Consider the following 25,302-nt stretch of genomic DNA (forward strand, 5'->3'; position numbering starts at 1 on the left):
CCACTCACACTGAGACAGGCACTGATGTGCCCACTCACACTGAGACAGGCATTGATGTGCCCACTTACACTGAGACAGGCACTGATGTGCACACCCACACTGAGACAGGCACTGATGTGCACACACACACTGAGACAGGCACTGATGTGCACACTCACACTGAGACAGGCACTGATGTGCACACACACACTGAAACAGGCACTGATGTGCACACCCACACTGAGACAGGCATTGATGTGCCCACTCACACTGAGACAGACACTGATGTGCCCACTCACACTGAGACAGGCACTGATGTGCACAACCACACTGAGACAGGCACTGATGTGCCCACTCACACTGAAACTGGCACTGATGTACACACTTACACTGAGATGGACACTGATGTACATACTCACACTGAGACAGGCACTGATGTGCCCACTCACACTGAGACAGGCACTGATGTGCCCACTCACACTGAGACAGGCACTGATGTGCACACTCACACTGAGACAGGCATTGATGTGCCCACTCACACTGAGACAGGCACTGATGTGCACACTCACACTGAGACAGGCACTGATGTGCACACCCACACTGAGACAGGCATTGATGTGCCCACTCACACTGAGACAGGCACTGATGTGCCCACTCACACTGAGACAGGCACTGATGTGCCCACTCACCCTGAGACAGGCACTGATGTGCACAACCACACTGAGACAGGCACTGATGTGCCCACTCACACTGAGACAGTCACTGATGTGCACACAAACACTGAGACAGGCATTGATGTGCCCACTCACACTGAGACAGTCATTGATGTGCCCACTCACACTGAGACAGGCACTGATGTGCACACCCACACTGAGACAGGCATTCATGTACACTCTCACACTGAGACGGACACCAATGTACACACCCACACTGAGACAGGCACTGATGTGCCCACTCACACTGAGACAGGCACTGATGTGCACACTCACACTGAGACAGGCACTGATGTGCCCACTCACACTGAGACAGGCACTGATGTGCCCACTCACACTGAGACAGGCATTGATGTGCCCACTCACACTCAGACAGGCACTGATGTGCACACCCACACTGAGACAGGCACTGATGTGCACACACACACTGAGACAGGCACTGATGTGCACACCCACACTGAGACAGGCATTGATGTGCCCACTCACACTGAGACAGGCACTGATGTGCCCACTCACACTGAGACAGGCACTGATGTGCACACTCACACTGAGACAGGCACTGATGTGCCCACTCACACTGAGACAGGCACTGATGTGCACAACCACACTGAGTCAGGCACTGATGTGCCAACTCACACTGAGACAGGCATTGATGTGCCAACTCACACTGAGACAGGCACTGATGTGCACACCCACACTGAGACAGGCACTGATGTGCCCACTCACACTGAGAAAGGCACTGATGTGCACACCCACACTGAGACAGGCATTGATGTACACTCTCACACTGAGACGGACACCAATGTACACACCCACACTGAGACAGGCACTGATGTGCCCACTCACACTGAGACAGGCACTGATGTGCACACTCACACTGAGATAGGCATTGATGTGCCCACTCACACTGAGACAGGCACTGATGTGCACACCCACACTGAGACAGGCACTGATGTGCACACACACACTGAGACAGGCACTGATGTGCACACCCACACTGAGACAGGCATTGATGTGCCCACTCACACTGAGACAGGCACTGATGTGCCCACTCACACTGAGACAGGCACTGATGTGCACACTCACACTGAGACAGGCACTGATGTGCCCACTCACACTGAGACAGGCATTGATGTGCCCACTCACACTGAGACAGGCACTGATGTGCACACCCACACTGAGACAGGCATTGATGTACACTCTCACACTGAGACGGACACCAATGTACACACCCACACTGAGACATGCACTGATGTGCCCACTCACACTGAGACAGGCACTGATGAGCACACTCACACTGAGACAGGCACTGATGTGCCCACTCACACTGAGACAGGCACTGATGTGCCCACTCACACTGAGACAGGCATTGATGTGCCCACTCACACTGAGACAGGCACTGATGTGCACACCCACACTGAGACAGGCACTGATGTGCACACACACACTGAGAAAGGCACTGATGTGCACACCCACACTGAGACAGGCATTGATGTGCCCACTCACACTGAGACAGGCACTGATGTGCCCACTCACACTGAGACAGGCACTGATGTGCATACTCACACTGAGACAGGCACTGATGTGCCCACTCACACTGAGACAGGCACTGATGTGCACACTCACACTGAGACAGGCACTGATGTGCACACACACACACTGAAACAGGCACTGATGTGCACACCCACACTGAGACAGGCATTGATGTGCCCACTCACACTGAGACAGGCACTAATGTGCCCACTCACACTGAGACAGGCACTGATGTGCACAACCACACTGAGACAGGCACAATGTGCACACTCACACTGAGACAGGCACTGATGTGCACACACACACTGAGACAGGCACTGATGTGCACACCCACACTGAAACAGGCATTGATGTGCCCACTCACACTGAGACAGGCACTGATGTGCCCACTCACACTGAGACAGGCACTGATGTGCACAACCACACTGAGACAGGCACTGATGTGCCCACTCACACTGAGACAGGCACTGATGTGCACACCCACACTGAGACAGGCATTGATGTACACTCTCACACTGAGACGGACACCAATGTACACACCCACACTGAGACAGGCACTGATGTGCCCACTCACACTGAGACAGGCACTGATGTGCACACTCACACTGAGACAGGCACTGATGTGCACACACACACTGAGACAGGCACTGATGTGCACACCCACACTGAGACAGGCATTGATGTGCCCACTCACACTGAGACAGGCACTGATGTGCCCACTCACACTGAGACAGGCACTGATGTGCACAACCACACTGAGACAGGCACTGATGTGCCCACTCACACTGAGACAGGCACTGATGTGCACACCCACACTGAGACAGGCATTGATGTGCCCACTCACACTGAGACAGGCATTGATGTGCCCACTCACACTGAGACAGGCACTGATGTGCACACCCACACTGAGACAGGCATTGATGTACACTCTTACACTGAGACGGACACCAATGTACACACCCACACTGAGACAGGCAATGATGTTCCCACTCACACTGAGACAGGCACTGATGTGCACACTCACACTGAGACAGGCACTGATGTGCCCACTCACACTGAGACAGGCACTGATGTGCCCACTCACACTGAGACAGGCATTGATGTGCCCACTCACACTGAGACAGGCACTGATGTGCACACCCACACTGAGACAGGCACTGATGTGCACAACCACACTGAGACAGGCACTGATGTGCACACCCACACTGAGACAGGCATTGATGTGCCCACTCACACTGAGACAGGCACTGATGTGCCCACTCACACTGAGACAGGCACTGATGTGCACACTCACACTGAGACAGGCACTGATGTGCCCACTCACACTGAGACAGGCACTGATGTGCACACTCACACTGAGACAGGCACTGATGTGCACACACACACTGAAACAGGCACTGATGTGCACACCCACACTGAGACAGGCATTGATGTGCCCACTCACACTGAGACAGGCATTGATGTGCCCACTCACACTGAGACAGGCACTGATGTGCACACCCACACTGAGACAGGCATTGATGTACACTCTCACACTGAGACGGACACTGATGTGCCCACTCACACTGAGACAGGCACTGATGTGCACACTCACACTGAGACAGGCAGTGATGTGCCCACTCATACTGAGACAGGCACTGATGTGCCCACTCACACTGTGACATGCATTGATGTGCCCACTCACACTGTGACAGGCACTGATGTGCACACCCACACTGAGACAGGCACTGATGTGCACACACACACTGAGACAGGCACTGATGTGCACACCCACACTGAGACAGGCATTGATGTGCCCACTCACACTGAGACAGGCACTGATGTGCCCACTCACACTGAGACAGGCACTGATGTGCACACTCACACTGAGACAGGCACTGATGTGCCCACTCACACTGAGACAGGCACTGATGTGCACACTCACACTGAGACAGGCACTGATGTGCACACGCACACTGAAACAGGCACTGATGTGCACACCCACACTGAGACAGGCATTGATGTGCCCATTCACACTGAGACAGGCACTGATGTGCCCACTCACACTGAGACAGGCACTGATGTGCACAACCACACTGAGACAGGCACTGATGTGCCCACTCACACTGAAACTGGCAGTGATGTACACACTTACACTGAGATGGACACTGATGTACATACTCACACTGAGACAGGCACTGATGTGCCCACTCACACTGAGACAGGCACTGATGTGCCCACTCACACTGAGACAGGCACTGATGTGCACACTCACACTGAGACAGGCACTGATGTGCACACACACACTGAGACAGGCACTGATGTGCACACCCACACTGAGACAGGCATTGATGTGCCCACTCACACTGAGACAGGCACTGATGTGCACACTCACACTGAGACAGGCACTGATGTGCACACCCACACTGAGACAGGCATTGATGTGCCCACTCACACTGAGACAGGCACTGATGTGCCCACTCACACTGAGACAGGCACTGATGTGCACACCCACACTGAGACAGGCATTGATGTACACTCTCACACTGAGACGGACACTGATGTGCCCACTCACACTGAGACAGGCACTGATGTGCACACTCACACTGAGACAGGCACTGATGTGCACACCCACACTGAGACAGGCATTGATGTACACTCTTACACTGAGACGGACACCAATGTACACACCCACACTGAGACAGGCAATGATGTGCCCACTCACACTGAGACAGGCACTGATGTGCACACTCACACTGAGACAGGCACTGATGTGCCCACTCACACTGAGACAGGCACTGATGTGCCCACTCACACTGAGACAGGCATTGATGTGCCCACTCACACTGAGACAGGCACTGATGTGCACACCCACACTGAGACAGGCACTGATGTGCACAACCACACTGAGACAGGCACTGATGTGCACACCCACACTGAGACAGGCATTGATGTGCCCACTCACACTGAGACAGGCACTGATGTGCCCACTCACACTGAGACAGGCACTGATGTGCACACTCACACTGAGACAGGCACTGATGTGCCCACTCACACTGAGACAGGCACTGATGTGCACACTCACACTGAGACAGGCACTGATGTGCACACACACACTGAAACAGGCACTGATGTGCACACCCACACTGAGACAGGCATTGATGTGCCCACTCACACTGAGACAGGCATTGATGTGCCCACTCACACTGAGACAGGCACTGATGTGCACACCCACACTGAGACAGGCATTGATGTACACTCTCACACTGAGACGGACACTGATGTGCCCACTCACACTGAGACAGGCACTGATGTGCACACTCACACTGAGACAGGCACTGATGTGCCCACTCATACTGAGACAGGCACTGATGTGCCCACTCACACTGTGACATGCATTGATGTGCCCACTCACACTGAGACAGGCACTGATGTGCACACCCACACTGAGACAGGCACTGATGTGCACACACACACTGAGACAGGCACTGATGTGCACACCCACACTGAGACAGGCATTGATGTGCCCACTCACACTGAGACAGGCACTGATGTGCCCACTCACACTGAGACAGGCACTGATGTGCACACTCACACTGAGACAGGCACTGATGTGCCCACTCACACTGAGACAGGCACTGATGTGCACACTCACACTGAGACAGGCACTGATGTGCACACGCACACTGAAACAGGCACTGATGTGCACACCCACACTGAGACAGGCATTGATGTGCCCATTCACACTGAGACAGGCACTGATGTGCCCACTCACACTGAGACAGGCACTGATGTGCACAACCACACTGAGACAGGCACTGATGTGCCCACTCACACTGAAACTGGCAGTGATGTACACACTTACACTGAGATGGACACTGATGTACATACTCACACTGAGACAGGCACTGATGTGCCCACTCACACTGAGACAGGCACTGATGTGCCCACTCACACTGAGACAGGCACTGATGTGCACACTCACACTGAGACAGGCACTGATGTGCACACACACACTGAGACAGGCACTGATGTGCACACCCACACTGAGACAGGCATTGATGTGCCCACTCACACTGAGACAGGCACTGATGTGCACACTCACACTGAGACAGGCACTGATGTGCACACCCACACTGAGACAGGCATTGATGTGCCCACTCACACTGAGACAGGCACTGATGTGCCCACTCACACTGAGACAGGCACTGATGTGCACACTCACACTGAGACAGGCACTGATGTGCCCACTCACACTGAGAAAGGCACTGATGTGCACAAGCACACTGAGACAGGCACTGATGTGCCCACTCACACTGAGACAGTCACTGATGTGCACACCCACACTGAGACAGGCATTGATGTGCCCACTCACACTGAGACAGTCATTGATGTGCCCACTCACACTGAGACAGGCACTGATGTGCACACCCACACTGAGACAGGCATTCATGTACACTCTCACACTGAGACGGACACCAATGTACACACCCACACTGAGACAGGCACTGATGTGCCCACTCACACTGAGACAGGCACTGATGTGCACACTCACACTGAGACAGGCACTGATGTGCCCACTCACACTGAGACAGGCACTGATGTGCCCACTCACACTGAGACAGGCATTGATGTGCCCACTCACACTCAGACAGGCACTGATGTGCACACCCACACTGAGACAGGCACTGATGTGCACACACACACTGAGACAGGCACTGATGTGCACACCCACACTGAGACAGGCATTGATGTGCCCACTCACACTGAGACAGGCACTGATGTGCCCACTCACACTGAGACAGGCACTGATGTGCACACTCACACTGAGACAGGCACTGATGTGCCCACTCACACTGAGACAGGCACTGATGTGCACAACCACACTGAGTCAGGCACTGATGTGCCAACTCACACTGACACAGGCATTGATGTGCCAACTAACACTGAGACAGGCACTGATGTGCACACCCACACTGAGACAGGCACTGATGTGCCCACTCACACTGAGAAAGGCACTGATGTGCACACCCACACTGAGACAGGCATTGATGTGCCCACTCACACTGAGACAGGCATTGATGTGCCCACTCACACTGAGACAGGCACTGATGTGCACACCCACACTGAGACAGGCATTGATGTACACTCTCACACTGAGACGGACACCAATGTACACACCCACACAGAGACAGGCACTGATGTGCCCACTCACACTGAGACAGGCACTGATGTGCACACTCACACTGAGACAGGCATTGATGTGCCCACTCACACTGAGACAGGCACTGATGTGCACACCCACACTGAGACAGGCATTGATGTACACTCTCACACTGAGACGGACACCAATGTACACACCCACACTGAGACAGGCACTGATGTGCCCACTCACACTGAGACAGGCACTGATGTGCACACTCACACTGAGACAGGCACTGATGTGCCTACTCACACTGAGACAGGCACTGATGTGCCCACTCACACTGAGACAGGCATTGATGTGCCCACTCACACTGAGACAGGCACTGATGTGCACACCCACACTGAGACAGGCACTGATGTGCACACACACACTGAGACAGGCACTGATGTGCACACCCACACTGAGACAGGCATTGATGTGCCCACTCACACTGAGACAGGCACTGATGTGCCCACTCACACTGAGACAGGCACTGATGTGCATACTCACACTGAGACAGGCACTGATGTGCCCACTCACACTGAGACAGGCACTGATGTGCACACTCACACTGAGACAGGCACTGATGTGCACACACACACACTGAAACAGGCACTGATGTGCACACCCACACTGAGACAGGCATTGATGTGCCCACTCACACTGAGACAGGCACTAATGTGCCCACTCACACTGAGACAGGCACTGATGTGCACAACCACACTGAGACAGGCACTGATGTGCACACTCACACTGAGACAGGCACTGATGTGCACACACACACTGAGACAGGCACTGATGTGCACACCCACACTGAAACAGGCATTGATGTGCCCACTCACACTGAGACAGGCACTGATGTGCCCACTCACACTGAGACAGGCACTGATGTGCATACTCACACTGAGACAGGCACTGATGTGCCCACTCACACTGAGACAGGCACTGATGTGCACACTCACACTGAGACAGGCACTGATGTGCACACACACACACTGAAACAGGCACTGATGTGCACACCCACACTGAGACAGGCATTGATGTGCCCACTCACACTGAGACAGGCACTAATGTGCCCACTCACACTGAGACAGGCACTGATGTGCACAACCACACTGAGACAGGCACTGATGTGCACACTCACACTGAGACAGGCACTGATGTGCACACACACACTGAGACAGGCACTGATGTGCACACCCACACTGAAACAGGCATTGATGTGCCCACTCACACTGAGACAGGCACTGATGTGCCCACTCACACTGAGACAGGCACTGATGTGCACAACCACACTGAGACAGGCACTGATGTGCCCACTCACACTGAGACAGGCACTGATGTGCACACCCACACTGAGACAGGCATTGATGTGCCCACTCACACTGAGACAGGCATTGATGTGCCCACTCACACTGAGACAGGCACTGATGTGCACACCCACACTGAGACAGGCATTGATGTACACTCTTACACTGAGACGGACAACAATGTACACACCCACACTGAGACAGGCAATGATGTGCCCACTCACACTGAGACAGGCACTGATGTGCACACTCACACTGAGACAGGCACTGATGTGCCCACTCACACTGAGACAGGCACTGATGTGCCCACTCACACTGAGACAGGCATTGATGTGCCCACTCACACTGAGACAGGCACTGATGTGCACACCCACACTGAGACAGGCACTGATGTGCACAACAACACTGAGACAGGCACTGATGTGCACACCCACACTGAGACAGGCATTGATGTGCCCACTCACACTGAGACAGGCACTGATGTGCCCACTCACACTGAGACAGGCACTGATGTGCACACTCACACTGAGACAGGCACTGATGTGCCCACTCACACTGAGACAGGCACTGATGTGCCCACTCACACTGAGACAGGCATTGATGTGCCCACTCACACTGAGACAGGCACTGATGTGCACACCCACACTGAGACAGGCACTGATGTGCACACACACACTGAGACAGGCACTGATGTGCACACCCACACTGAGACAGGCATTGATGTGCCCACTCACACTTAGACAGGCACTGATGTGCCCACTCACACTGAGACAGGCACTGATGTGCACACTCACACTGAGACAGGCACTGATCTGCCCACTCACACTGAGACAGGCACTGATGTGCACAACCACACTGAGACAGGCACTGATGTGCCAACTCACACTGAGACAGGCATTGATGTGCCAACTCACACTGAGACAGGCACTGATGTGCACACCCACACTGAGACAGGCACTGATGTGCCCACTCACACTGAGAAAGGCACTGATGTGCACACCCACACTGAGACATGCATTGATGTGCCCACTCACACTGAGACAGGCATTGATGTGCCCACTCACACTGAGACAGGCACTGATGTGCACACCCACACTGAGACAGGCATTGATGTACACTCTCACACTGAGACGGACACCAATGTACACACCCACACTGAGACAGGCACTGATGTGCCCACTCACACTGAGACAGGCACTGATGTGCACACTCACACTGAGACAGGCACTGATGTGCACACTCACACTGAGACAGGCACTGATGTGCCATCTCACACTGAGACAGGCACTGATGTGCACACCCACACTGAGACAGGCACTGATGTGCACACTCACACTGAGACAGGCACTGATGGGCACACACACACTGAGACAGGCACTGATGTGCACACCCACACTGAGACAGGCACTGATGTGCACACTCACAATGAGACAGGCACTGATGTGCCCACTCACACTGAGACAGGCACTGATGTGCCCACTCACACTGAGACAGGCACTGATGTGCACACTCACACTGAGACAGGCACTGATGTGCACACTCACACTGAGACAGGCACTGATGTGCACACCCACACTGAGACAGGCATTGATGTGCCCACTCACACTGAGACAGGCACTGATGTACACACCAACACTGAGACAGGCACTGATGTGCCCACTCACGCTGAAACTGGCACTGATGTACACACTTACACTGAGATGGACACTGATGTACATACTCACACTGAGACAGGCACTGATGTGCCCACTCACACTGAGACAGGCACTGATGTGCACACTCACACTGAGACAGGCACTGATGTGCACACCCACACTGAGACAGGCATTGATGTGCCCACTCACACTGAGACAGGCACTGATGTACACACCAACACTGAGACAGGCACTGATGTGCCCACTCACACTGAAACTGGCACTGATGTACACACTTACACAGAGATGGACACTGATTTACATACTCACACTGAGACAGGCACTGATGTGCCCACTCACACTGAGACAGGCACTGATGTGCACACTCACACTGAGACAGGCACTGATGTGCACACACACACTGAGACAGGCACTGATGTGCACACCCACACTGAGACAGGCACTGATGTGCCCACTCACACTGAGACAGGCACTGATGTGCACACTCACACTGAGACAGGCACTGATGTGCCCACTCACACTGAGACAGGCACTGATGTGCACACCCACACTGAGACAGGCATTGATGTCCCCACTCACACTGAGATAGGCACTGATGTGCACACTCTCACTGAGACAGGCACTGATGTGCCCACTCACACTGAGTCAGGCACTGATGTGCACACTCACACTGTGACATGCACTGATGTGCACACACACACTGAGACAGGCACTGATGTGCACACCCACACTGAGACAGGCATTGATGTGCCCACTCACACTGAGACAGGCACTGATGTGCACACTCACACTGAGACAGGCACTGATGTGCCCACTCACACTAAGACAGGCACTGATGTGCACACCCACACTGAGACAGGCACTGATGTGCCCACCCACACTGAGACAGGCACTGATGTGCACACCCACACTGAGACAGGCATTGATGTGCCCACTCACACTGAGACAGGCATTGATGTGCACACTCACACTGAGACAGGCACTGATGTGCACACCCACACTGAGACAGGCATTGATGTGCCCACTCACACTGAGACTGGCACTGATGTGCACACTCACACTGAGACAGGCACTGATGTGCACACACACACTGAGACTGGCACTGATGTGCATACTCACACTGAGACTGGCACCGATGTGCACACACACACTGAGACTGGCACTGATGTACACACTCACACTGAGACAGGCACTGATGTGCACACACACACTGAGACTGGCACTGCTGTGCACACTCACACTGAGACAGGCACTGATGTGCACACACACACTGAGACTGGCACTGATGTACACACACACTGAAACTGGCACTGATGTGCACACTTACACTGAGACTGGTACTGATGTACATGCTCACACTGAGATTGGCACTGATGTACACACTCACACTGAGACAGGCACTGATGTGCACACACACACTGAGACTGGCACTGATGTGCACACTCACACTGAGACAGGCACTGATGTGCACACACACACTGAGACTGGTACTGATGTGCACACACACACTGAGACTGGCACTGATGTACCCACCCACACTGAGACTGGCACTGATGTGCACACACACACTGAGACTGGCACTGATGTGCACACACACAGTGAGACTGGCACTGATGTACACACTCACACTGAGACAGGCACTGATGTGCACACACACACTGAGACGGGCACTATTGTACACACTCACACTGAGACAGGCACTGATGTGCACACACACACTGAGACTGGCACTGATGTACACACCCACACTGAGACTGGCACTGATATACACACTCACACTGAGACTGGCACTGATGTGCACACCCACACTGAGACTGGCACTGTTGTACACACTCACACTGAGACAGGCACTGATGTGCACTCTCACACTGAGACTGGCACTGATGTACACACTCACACTGAGACGGACACTGATGTACACAATCACATTGAGACAGCAACTGATGTACACACTTACACTGAGACGGACACTGATATGCACACTCACACTGAAACTGGTACTGATGTGCACACTTACACTGAGACTGGCACTGATGTACATGCTCACACTGAGATTGGCACTGATGTACACACTCACACTGACAGGCACTTATGCGCACACTCACACTGAGATTGACACTGATGTGCACACACACACTGAGACAGAAACTGATGTACACACTCACACTGTGTCAAGCACTGATGTGCGTGGTCTCACACACTGCGACTGGCACTGATGTACATACTCACACTGAGACTGACACTGATGTGCACACACACACTGAGACAGAAACTTATGTACACACACACACTGAGTCAAGCACTGATGTGCGTGCACACACACACTGAAACTGGCACTGATGTACACACTCACACTGAGACAAACACTGATGTACACAGTCACATGGAGACGGACACTGATGTGCACACTAACACTGAGACAGGCACTGATGTGCACACTCACACAGAGACTGGCACGGATGTACACACTCACACTGAGACAAACACTGATGTACACACTCACATGGAGACGGACACTGATGTGCACACTAACACTGAGACAGGCACTGATGTGCACACTCACACTGAGACTGGCACTGATGTAGACACTCACACTGAGACTGGCACTGATGTACACACTCATACTGAGATGGACACTGATTTGTTCACACGCACACTGAGACAGGCCATGATGTGCACACTCACACTGAATCTGGCACTGATGTGCACACTTTCACTTTGACGGACACTGATGTACACACCCAAACTGAGACAGACACTGATGTACACATTCACACTGAAACTCGCACTGATGTACACACTCACACTGAAACTGGCACTGATGTACACACTTACACTGAGATGGACACTGATGTACATACTCACACTGAGACAGGCACTGATGTGCACACACACACTGAAACAGGCACTGATGTGCACACCCACACTGAGACAGGCATTGATGTGCCCACTCACACTGAGACAGGCACTGATGTGCCCACTCACACTGAGACAGGCACTGATGTGCACAACCACACTGAGACAGGCACTGATGTGCCCACTCACACTGAAACTGGCACTGATGTACACACTTACACTGAGATGGACACTGATGTACATACTCACACTGAGACAGGCACTGATGTGCCCACTCACACTGAGACAGGCACTAATGTGCCCACTCACACTGAGACAGTCACTGATGTGCACACTCACACTGAGACAGGCACTGATGTGCACACACACACTGAGACAGGCACTGATGTGCACACCCACACTGAGACAGGCATTGATGTGCCCACTCACACTGAGACAGGCACTGATGTGCACACTCACACTGAGACAGGCACTGATGTGCACACCCACTGAGACAGGCATTGATGTGCCCACTCACACTGAGACAGGCACTGATGTGCCCACTCACACTGAGACAGGCACTGATGTGCACACTCACACTGAGACAGGCACTGATGTGCCCAATCACACTGAGACAGGCACTGATGTGCACAACCGCACTGAGACAGGCACTGATGTGCCCACTCACACTGAGACAGGCACTGATGTGCACACCCACACTGAAACAGGCATTGATGTGCCCACTCACACTGAGACAGGCATTGATGTGCCCACTCACACTGAGACAGGCACTGATGTGCACACCCACACTGAGACAGGCATTGATGTACACTCTCACACTGAGACGGACACCAATGTACACACCCACACTGAGGCAGGCACTGATGTGCCCACTCACACTGAGACAGGCACTGATGTGCACACTCACACTGAGACAGGCACTGATGTGCCCACTCACACTGAGACAGGCACTGATGTGCCCACTCACACTGAGACAGGCATTGATGTGCCCACTCACACTGAGACAGGCACTGATGTGCACACCCACACTGAGACAGGCACTGATGTGCACACACACACTGAGACAGGCACTGATGTGCACACACACACTGAAACAGGCACTGAAGTGCACACCCACACTGAGACAGGCATTGATGTGCCCACTCACACTGAGACAGGCACTGATGTGCCCACTCACACTGAGACAGGCACTGATGTGCACAACCACACTGAGACAGGCACTGATGTGCCCACTCACACTGAAACTGGCACTGATGTACACACTTACACTGAGATGGACACTGATGTACATACTCACACTGAGACAGGCACTGATGTGCCCACTCACACTGAGACAGGCACTGATGTGCCCACTCACACTGAGACAGGCACTGATGTGCACACTCACACTGAGACAGGCACTGATGTGCACACACACACTGAGACAGGCACTGATGTGCACACCCACACTGAGACAGGCATTGATGTGCCCACTCACACTGAGACAGGCACTGATGTGCACACTCACACTGAGACAGGCACTGATGTGCACACCCACACTGAGACAGGCATTGATGTGCCCACTCACACTGAGACAGGCACTGATGTGCCCACTCACACTGAGACAGGCACTGATGTGCACACTCACACTGAGACAGGCACTGATGTGCCCACTCACACTGAGACAGGCACTGATGTGCACAACCACACTGAGACAGGCACTGATGTGCCCACTCACACTGAGACAGGCACTGATGTGCACACCCACACTGAGACAGGTATTGATGTGCCCACTCACACTGAGACAGGCATTGATGTGCCCACTCACACTGAGACAGGCACTGATGTGCACACCCACACTGAGACAGGCATTGATGTACACTCTCACACTGAGACGGACACCAATGTACACACCCACACTGAGACAGGCACTGATGTGCCCACTCACACTGAGACAGGCACTGATGTGCACACTCACACTGAGACAGGCACTGATGTGCCCACTCACACTGAGACAGGCACTGATGTGCCCACTCACACTGAGACAGGCATTGATGTGCCCACTCACACTGAGACAGGCACTGATGTGCACACCCACACTGAGACAGGCACTGATGTGCACACACACACTGAGACAGGCACTGATGTGCACACCCACACTGAGACAGGCATTGATGTGCCCACTCACACTGAGACAGGCACTGATGTGCCCACTCACACTGAGACAGGCACTGATGTGCACACTCACACTGAGACAGGCACTGATGTGCCCACTCACACTGAGACAGGCACTGATGTGCACAACCACACTGAGACAGGCACTGATGTGCCAACTCACACTGAGACAGGCATTGATGTGCCAACTCACACTGAGACAGGCACTGATGTGCACACCCACACTGAGACAGGCACTGATGTGCCCACTCACACTGAGAAAGGCACTGATGTGCACACCCACACTGAGACAGGCATTGATGTGCCCACTCACACTGAGACAGGCATTGATGTGCCCACTCACACTGAGACAGGCACTGATGTGCACACCCACACTGAGACAGGCATTGATGTGCCCACTCACACTGAGACAGGCACTGATGTACACACCAACACTGAGACAGGCACTGATGTGCCCACTCATGCTGAAACTGGCACTGATGTACACACTTACACTGAGATGGACACTGATGTTCATACTCACACTGAGACAGGCACTGATGTGCACACTCACACTGAGACAGGCACTGATGTGCACACCCACACTGAGACAGGCATTGATGTGCCCACTCACACTGAGACAGGCACTGATGTACACACCAACACTGAGACAGGCACTGATGTGCCCACTCACACTGAAACTGGCACTGATGTACACACTCACACTGAGACACGCACTGATGTGCCCACTCACACTGAGACGGGCACTGATTGCACACCCACACTGAGACAGGCACTGATGTGCACACACACACTGAGACAGGCACTGATGTGCCCACCCACACTGAGACAGGCATTGATGTGCCCACTCACACTGAGACAGGCACTGATGTGCACACTCACACTGAGACAGGCACTTATGTGCCCACTCACACTGAGACAGGCACTGATGTGCACCCCCACACTGAGACAGGCATTGATGTGCCCACTCACACTGAGACAGGCACTGATGTGCCCACTCACACTGAGACAGGCACTGATGTGCACACCCACACTGAGACAGGCATTGATGTGCCCACTCACACTGAGACAGGCACTGATGTGCCCACCCACACTGAGACAGGCACTGATGTGCACACTCACACTGAGACAGGCAGTGATGTGCCCACTCACACTGAGACAGGCACTGATGTGAACAACCACACTGAGACAGGCACTGATGTGCCCACTCACACTGAGACAGGCACTGATGTGCACACCCACACTGAGACAGGCATTGATGGTCCCACTCACACTGAGACAGGCATTGATGTGCCCACTCACACTGAGACAGGCACTGATGTGCACACCCACACTGAGACAGGCATTGATGTTCACTCTCACACTGAGACGGACACCAATGTACACACCCACACTGAGACGGGCACTGATGTGCCCACTCACACTGAGACAGGCACTGATGTGCACACTCACACTGAGACAGGCACTGATGTGCCCACTCACACTGAGAGAGGCACTGATGCGCCCACTCACACTGAGACAGGCATTGATGTGCCCACTCACACTGAGACAGGCACTGATGTGCACACCCACACTGAGACAGGCACTGATGTGCACACACACACTGAGACAGGCACTGATGTGCACACCCACACTGAGACAGGCATTGATGTGCCCACTCACACTGAGACAGGCACTGATGTGCCCACTCACACTGAGACAGGCACTGATGTGCACACTCACACTGAGAAAGGCACTGATGTGCCCACTCACACTGAGACAGGCACTGATGTGCCCACTCACACTGAGACAGGCACTGATGTGCACACACACACTGAAACAGGCACTGATATGCACACCCACACTGAGACAGGCATTGATGTGCCCACTCACACTGAGACAGGCACTGATGTGCCCACTCACACTGAGACAGGCACTGATGTGCACAACCACACTGAGACATGCACTGATGTGCCCACTCACACTGAAACTGGCACTGATGTACACACTTACACTGAGATGGACACTGATGTACATACTCACACTGAGACAGGCACTGATGTGCCCACTCACACTGAGACAGGCACTGATGTGCCCACTCACACTGAGACAGGCACTGATGTGCACACTCACACTGAGACAGGCACTGATGTGCACACACACACTGAGACAGGCACTGATGTGCACACCCACACTGAGACAGGCATTGATGTGCCCACTCACACTGAGACAGGCACTGATGTGCACACTCACACTGAGACAGGCACTGATGTGCACACCCACACTGAGACAGGCATTGATGTGCCCACTCACACTGAGACAGGCACTGATGTGCCCACTCACACTGAGACAGGCACTGATGTGCACACCCACACTGAGACAGGCACTGATGAGCACACACACACTGAGACAGGCACTGATGTGCACACCCACACTGAGACAGGCATTGATGTGCCCACTCACACTGAGACAGGCACTGATGTGCCCACTCACACTGAGACAGGCACTGATGTGCACACTCACACTGAGACAGGCACTGATGTGCCCACTCACACTGAGACAGGCACTGATGTGCACAACCACACTGAGACAGGCACTGATGTGCCAACTCACACTGAGACAGGCACTGATGTGCACACCCACACTGAGACAGGCACTGATGTGCCCACTCACACTGAGAAAGGCACTGATGTGCACACCCACACTGAGACAGGCATTGATGTGCCCACTCACACTGAGACAGGCATTGATGTGCCCACTCACACTGAGACAGGCACTGATGTGCACACCCACACTGAGACAGGCATTGATGTACACTCTCACACTGAGACGGACACCAATGTACACACCCACACTGAGACAGGCACTGATGTGCCCACTCACACTGAGACAGGCACTGATGTGCACACTCACACTGAGACAGGCACTGATGTGCACACTCACACTGAGACAGGCACTGATGTGCCAACTCACACTGAGACAGGCACTGATGTGCACACCCACACTGAGACAGGCACTGATGTGCACACTCACACTGAGACAGGCACTGATGTGCACACACACACTGAGACAGGCACTGATGTGCACACCCACACTGAGACAGGCACTGATGTGCACACTCACACTGAGACAGGCACTGATTTGCACACTCACACTGAGACAGGCAGTGATGTGCCCATTCACACTGAGACAGGCACTGATGTGCACACTCACACTGAGACAGGTACTGATGTGCACACTCACACTGAGACAGGTACTGATGTGCACACCCACACTGAGACAGGCATTGATGTGCCCACTCACACTGAGACAGGCACTGATGTACACACCAACACTGAGACAGGCACTGATGTGCCCACTCACACTGAAACTGGCACTGATGTACACACTTACACTGAGATAGACACTGATGTTCATACTCACACTGAGACAGGCACTGATGTGCCCACTCACACTGAGACAGGCACTGATGTGCACACTCACACTGAGACAGGCACTGATGTGCACACCCACACTGAGACAGGCATTGATGTGCCCACTCACACTGAGACAGGCACTGATGTACACGCCAACACTGAGACAGGCACTGATGTGCCCACTCACACTGAAAATGGCACTGATGTACACACTTACACAGAGATGGACACTGATGTACATACTCACACTGAGACAGGCACTGATGTGCCCGCTCACACTGAGACAGGCACTGATGTGCACACTCACACTGAGACAGACACTGATGTGCACACACACACTGAGACAGGCACTGATGTGCACACCCACACTGAGACAGGCACTGATGTGCCCACTCACACTGAGACAGGCACTGAGGTGCACACTCACACTGAGACAGGCACTGATGTGCCCACTCACACTGAGACAGGCACTGATGTGCACACCCACACTGAGACAGGCATTGATGTGCCCACTCACACCGAGATAGGCACTGATTTGCACACTCTCACTGAGACAGGCACTGATGTGCCCACTCACACTGAGACAGGCACTGATGTGCACACTCACACTGTGACATGCACTGATGTGCACACACACACTGAGACAGGCACTGATGTGCACACCCACACTGAGACAGGCATTGATGTGCCCACTCACACTGAGACAGGCACTGATGTGCACACTCACACTGCGACAGGCACTGATGTGCCCACTCACACTGAGACAGGCACTGATGTGCACACCCACACTGAGACAGGCACTGATGTGCCCACCCACACTGAGACAGGCACTGATGTGCATACCCACACTGAGACAGGCATTGATGTGCCCACTCACACTGAGACAGGCATTGATGTGCACACTCACACTGAGACAGGCACTGATGTGCACACCCACACTGAGACATGCATTGATGTACACTCTCACACTGAGACGGACACCAATGTACACACCCACACTGAGACAGGCACTGATGTGCCCACTCACACTGAGACAGGCACTGATGTGCAGACTCACACTGAGACAGGCACTGATGTACACACCCACACTGAGACAGGCACTGATGTGCACACCCACACTGAGACAGGCACTGATGTGCCCACTCACACTGAGACAGGCACTGATGTGCACACTCACACTGAGACAGGCACTGATGTGCCCACTCACACTGAGACAGGCACTGATGTGCACACTCACACTGAGACAGGCACTGATTGCACACCCACACTGAGACAGGCATTGATGTGCCCGCTCACACTGAGACAGGCACTGATGTGCCCACTCACACTGAGACAGGCACTGATGTGCACACTTACACTGAGACAGGCACTGATGTGCACACACACACTGAGACCGGCACTGATGTGCACACCCACACTGAGACAGGCACTGATGTGCCCACTCACACTGAGACAGGCACTGATGTGCCCACTCACACTGAGACAGGCACTGATGTGCACACTCACACTGAGACAGGCACTCATATGCACACACACACTGAGACAGGCACTGATGTGCCCACTCACACTGAGACAGGCACTGATGTGCCCACTCACACTGAGACAGGCACTGATGTGCACACTCACACTGAGACAGGCACTGATTGCACACCCACACTGAGACAGGCATTGATGTGCCCAATCACAATGAGACAGGCACTGATGTGCACACCCACACTGAGACAGGCATTGATGTGCCCACTCACACTGAGACAGGCACTGATGTGCCCACTCACACTGAGACAGGCACTGATTGCACACCCACACTGAGACAGGCATTGATGTGCCCACTCACACTGAGACAGGCACTGATGTGCACACCCCCACTGAGACAGGCACTGATGTGCCCACTCACACTGAGACAGGCACTGATATGCCCACTCACACTGAGACAGGCACTGATGTGCACACTCACACTGAGACAGGCACTGATGTGCACACACACACACTGAGACAGGCACTGATGTGCCCACTCACACTGAGACAGGCACTGATGTGCACACTCACACTGAGACAGGCACTGATGTGCACACTCACACTGAGACAGGCACTGATTGCACACCCATACTGAGACAGGCATTGATGTGCCCACTCACACTGAGACAGGCACTGATGTGCACACTCACACTGAGACAGGCACTGATGTGCCCACTCACACTGAGACAGGCACTGATGTGCACACTCACACTGAGACAGGCACTGATGTGCACACTCACACTGAGACAGGCACTGATTGCACACCCACACTGAGACAGGCACTGATGTGCACACTCACACTGAGACAGGCACTGATGTGCACACTCACACTGAGACAGGCACTGATTGCACACCCACACTGAGACAGGCACTGATGTGCACACACACACTGAGACATGCACTGATGTGCCCACCCACACTGAGACAGGCATTGATGTGCCCACTCACACTGAGACAGGCTCTGATGTGCACACTCACACTGAGACAGGCACTGATGTGCCCACTCACACTGAGACAGGCACTGATGTGCACCCCCACACTGAGACAGGCACTGATGTGCCCACTCACACTGAGACAGGCACTGATGTGCCCACTCACACTGAGACAGGCACTGATGTGCACACTCACACTGAGACAGGCTCTGATTTGCCCACTCACACTGAGACAGGCACTGATGTGCACACCCACACTGAGACAGGCATTGATGTGCCCACTCACACTGAGACAGGCACTGATGTGCCCACTCACACTGAGACAGGCACTGATTGCACACCCACACTGAGACAGGCATTGATGTGCCCACTCACACTGAGACAGGCACTGATGTGCACACCCACACTGAATCAGGCATTGATGTGCCCACTCACACTGAGACAGGCACTGATGTACACACCCACACTGAGACAGGCACTGATGTGCACACCCACACTGAGACAGGCACTGATGTGCCCACTCACACTGAGACAGGCACTGATGTGCATACCCACACTGAGACAGGCATTGATGTGCCCACTCACACTGAGACAGGCACTGATGTGCCCACTCACACTGAGACAGGCACTGATGTGCACACTGCACTCAACCTCAGCATCTAGTGTTTTGTTTAACTTCAGTGTCAGAGAGATTCCTTAGGTCCCTGCTCCCTGATAATAATCCCTAGCCACACCTCAAACACTTGTATGTCTGGGATGATCATCCTCCTTGCCCCACTCATCTACCACTCTCCCCTCCCAACCCAATAGCTCTAGATCACAGGACACCCGTTTACCCACTCAGATGCAGGTTGTTTCCCTTCCCCACCCTTCCCTTCCCCCATTGCTGACTCCTCATCTGGCCCAATCTCAGGACCAGTGATACCATCCGGTTACTGCTCTACCCTTTCATTTCTGATCTCCTGCACCGCCAACTGTTGCACAGGCAGGCCATTCAATCCCTTTTACTGCTACACTATTTAGTACGATCATGGCCAATCTTTTATCTCAGTGCCAATTATCTGCATGACCTTGGTTCTTTAATATCGAAAAATCTATTAATCTCCATCCTAAATACAGTAAAAACCCCTGGTATTTGGCACCTTTGGCAATTGGTAGATGCCATTTAAGTGTATTTTCCATTTGCTTGAGACTAATTCTTACAATGCCAACTAATTCACCTGCATGAAGAACAAACAGTTAAAAAGACAAAAAATACTATCCTGTACTTACACTGAACAAACTTCACTGCCGTGAATATATAAACTTTAAACCATTTTACTTTATTTTCAGTCACATTCTTTGAAAACATTTAACCATCGCTGCATCTCTGAATATTTGCACCCATCTTCACCAAACGTTTATGTGTTACTTCAGAGGACATTTACAGTTTTAAATTTGCGTAATTTTTACCGATTATTTTATTCTGATCTATTTTCCTCGATAATTTTTGCTTGAGGCTGCCGGTTACTTGAAATCCAGATACCAGGTGTTTCACTGTATGATCAGTGACTGAGCTGCCAGAGAAACGTCAACTCTGCAAAGTCCTGTCATAATTTGTATGTTTCAGCGAAATCACATAATATTCTCCTAAATGAGAGAGTATTGTCCTAGTCGTCTTAATCTAACCTCAAAATAAAATGTGGGCGCTGCTGTAACAGCAGGGTTCTACTGCCCAGACCTACTACTGACCGCTCTGTACTAGCTTTAAATGACCTGTTAAAGGAACCAATGGTGTTTTATTGTAAAATCCTGTGACTGCAGGGACTGGGCCCAAGACAAAGTGACCTATACTGGCAGTGGCCTCAAGGGGTTGCAGACTCTGGGGAAGCAGAGGACTGGTGCAGAGCACCAGAAAAAGGGAGAACGCCCCCAATTTGAGAAGGAGAGGCAGAGGAGATGGCTCTGCATGATGGTGACCACAGCGGAAGACCACTGGGGGGTTTTGGGTAGTGGGCTGTTGGCAACTCAAGGCGAGGAACCCCCCCACAGGCTGGTGATTTGTAGTCAAAGAGCTCACACCAGGCTGCGGTCTGCTGGAGACTGGCTGAAGGGGTACTAGGTATTGGAAACAGGAAACAGAATGCGAAAGGGGGCTGAGGGCATGAGGAGCTCCTGAGGGGCCTCGGGACGGCAGCCGGCTTCCTGTTCGTGTTGGAGGTTTTGATCTGGAGCTCAGGTTGCCGTGGTTTGCACTGAAGTCTGTGCGGCTGCAAAGATGACGGGAGCACTGGAAGTGAATCCACGGACACTCAGTGACTCTGAAGGGAGTCAAGTACTGCAGTCAACCCCATTATCAGAGCTTTACCTCTGACCGTAAGGGGAGGGGGGGGGCAGGCAATTTCTGCTGATGGTGAACCTTTGTCTGCCTTGCGGCAGTGCCATATTACATCTGTTTTATTACCTGACAGTAAAAAGGATCTTGAAATCTTGAAATTCTAGAAATCAATCTGGCGAACTTGGATCACGTTCCCTTGATAGCAAGTGTATCTTTCCATCAGTAGGGAGTGTTACGAGCCCAAAGGACCCCAGATCCCAGCAGCAATAGACATTCACCAAGACAAGTAGTTACTTAAACAAAAGTCGTTTTTAATTATCTTTAAACATGAAAACAGAATCCAACTCTAACTTATCTCTATTAACTTAACTAACCCAACTTAACCCCCTTCTAATTCTAAGTGTACTTGTGTGTAAATTTAAGAAAAGTTCCTTGGTTCACAGTTCAATCTCACTTCTCATTCTTCCAAGTTCACTGGTTGCAGGAAATTCCTATACTGTGCACAGAATTTAACATGTATAAAGTTCATCAGGCTTTGGTGCTCGAAAGGTAAATGTTTACCACTTAGGAAGGTTCTTTGTAGGTTTGCAGAGAGAGATTTGCTGTTCCAGGATTTCCACAACTGAGATACCATCATTAGTCACCTCAATATTTTTTGCTCATGAAACTTGCCCCATCTCCAGATGATAGCATCTTTCTTTCAGGCTAGCACAGAGTTCCTTTCTGTTCCTTTTATCCCAAGAGAAACATCAGACAGATAGCACTCCCAGCCATCTGCCACTCTGGAGTTTTCTGTTTCAGTTCTAACAAGTTTCCTGGCTTGCACTGTTCAGCTGTTTCTCTCTCTCTCTCTCTCTCTCTCTCTCACATCTCTCTCCAACTGCCAGAAAGCCCATGTGACTCTCTCACTTGCAAAACACCTGACCTTTTCCAGCAAACAATTAGTCTTCTGCTCCCATCTGTTGTTTAAGGTAAACAAAACCCAGGAGTGACCTTTCTGTACACTCTATCAAAACCCTTGCAAAGAGCTTTCAACAGCAACTGCTTGTTGCTTTAATGATGTCATTTCAATTAGCACCTACTTGTGAAATGTGCACAGCATTCTCCATAGTTTCGGTAAAGTTACTGAATATGAATTCTTCAGTATTTCAAATAAGATCTGTTTTAAAGTGTGTGTATGTATGTAACCTACTCTAATTTTACCAATTTATCTCCCAAATATATTCCATCACAGGAGACCTAACCTCATACAATATTACTGATCCAGATTCACTTGGACTCTGATTAGAGCAAGACGTCACTGCTAGTGCATTCAAATCTAATTTTTAGGTACAGGAACAGATATAGAAAAGTACACATAGAGCAATTAATGATTTCTGCGAAGGATATTTGCATTTAATTGATTAAACTTCAATGTTTTCTGAGAGATGAGTGTGATTAGGATTATCAAAGTGTGATACATTTTTGAATGTGCACCATTGCTGTGTGGTGGGCTGAGTCACCCAGGAGTCACACTTATCCAGGGGTCTGCCCAGCACTGTTAACAATCAAGAGGCTCTTCTGGTTAAATCTGCCTTTGGAACTCACGTCAAGGTCATTGGGTATCCATATTGTAACATGCTCGCCACTTCTTTTGGATTCAATGGGTGTTGTTCCAAAAAAGCCAAAAAGAGAGAAATTTTTTTTAGAGCGAAATATAGATGAAAATATTGAACCATACAATTGAAATAAATAATATTTACATCTGACAAGAACTCGAGAAAATTGCAGCTAGAAACA

General features: G+C 52.0%; 1 protein-coding gene across 4 annotated transcripts in view; it reads left to right on the forward strand.

Annotated features, from left to right (window-relative positions):
- LOC138755131 (fer-1-like protein 6) overlaps positions 1 to 25,302 on the forward strand; it is a 291,982-nt gene that overhangs the window by 182,005 nt on the left and 84,675 nt on the right. The window lies entirely within an intron of this gene.

Source organism: Narcine bancroftii, chromosome 2 (assembly GCF_036971445.1).
Source record: "Narcine bancroftii isolate sNarBan1 chromosome 2, sNarBan1.hap1, whole genome shotgun sequence".
Classification (NCBI taxonomy): domain Eukaryota; kingdom Metazoa; phylum Chordata; class Chondrichthyes; order Torpediniformes; family Narcinidae; genus Narcine; species Narcine bancroftii.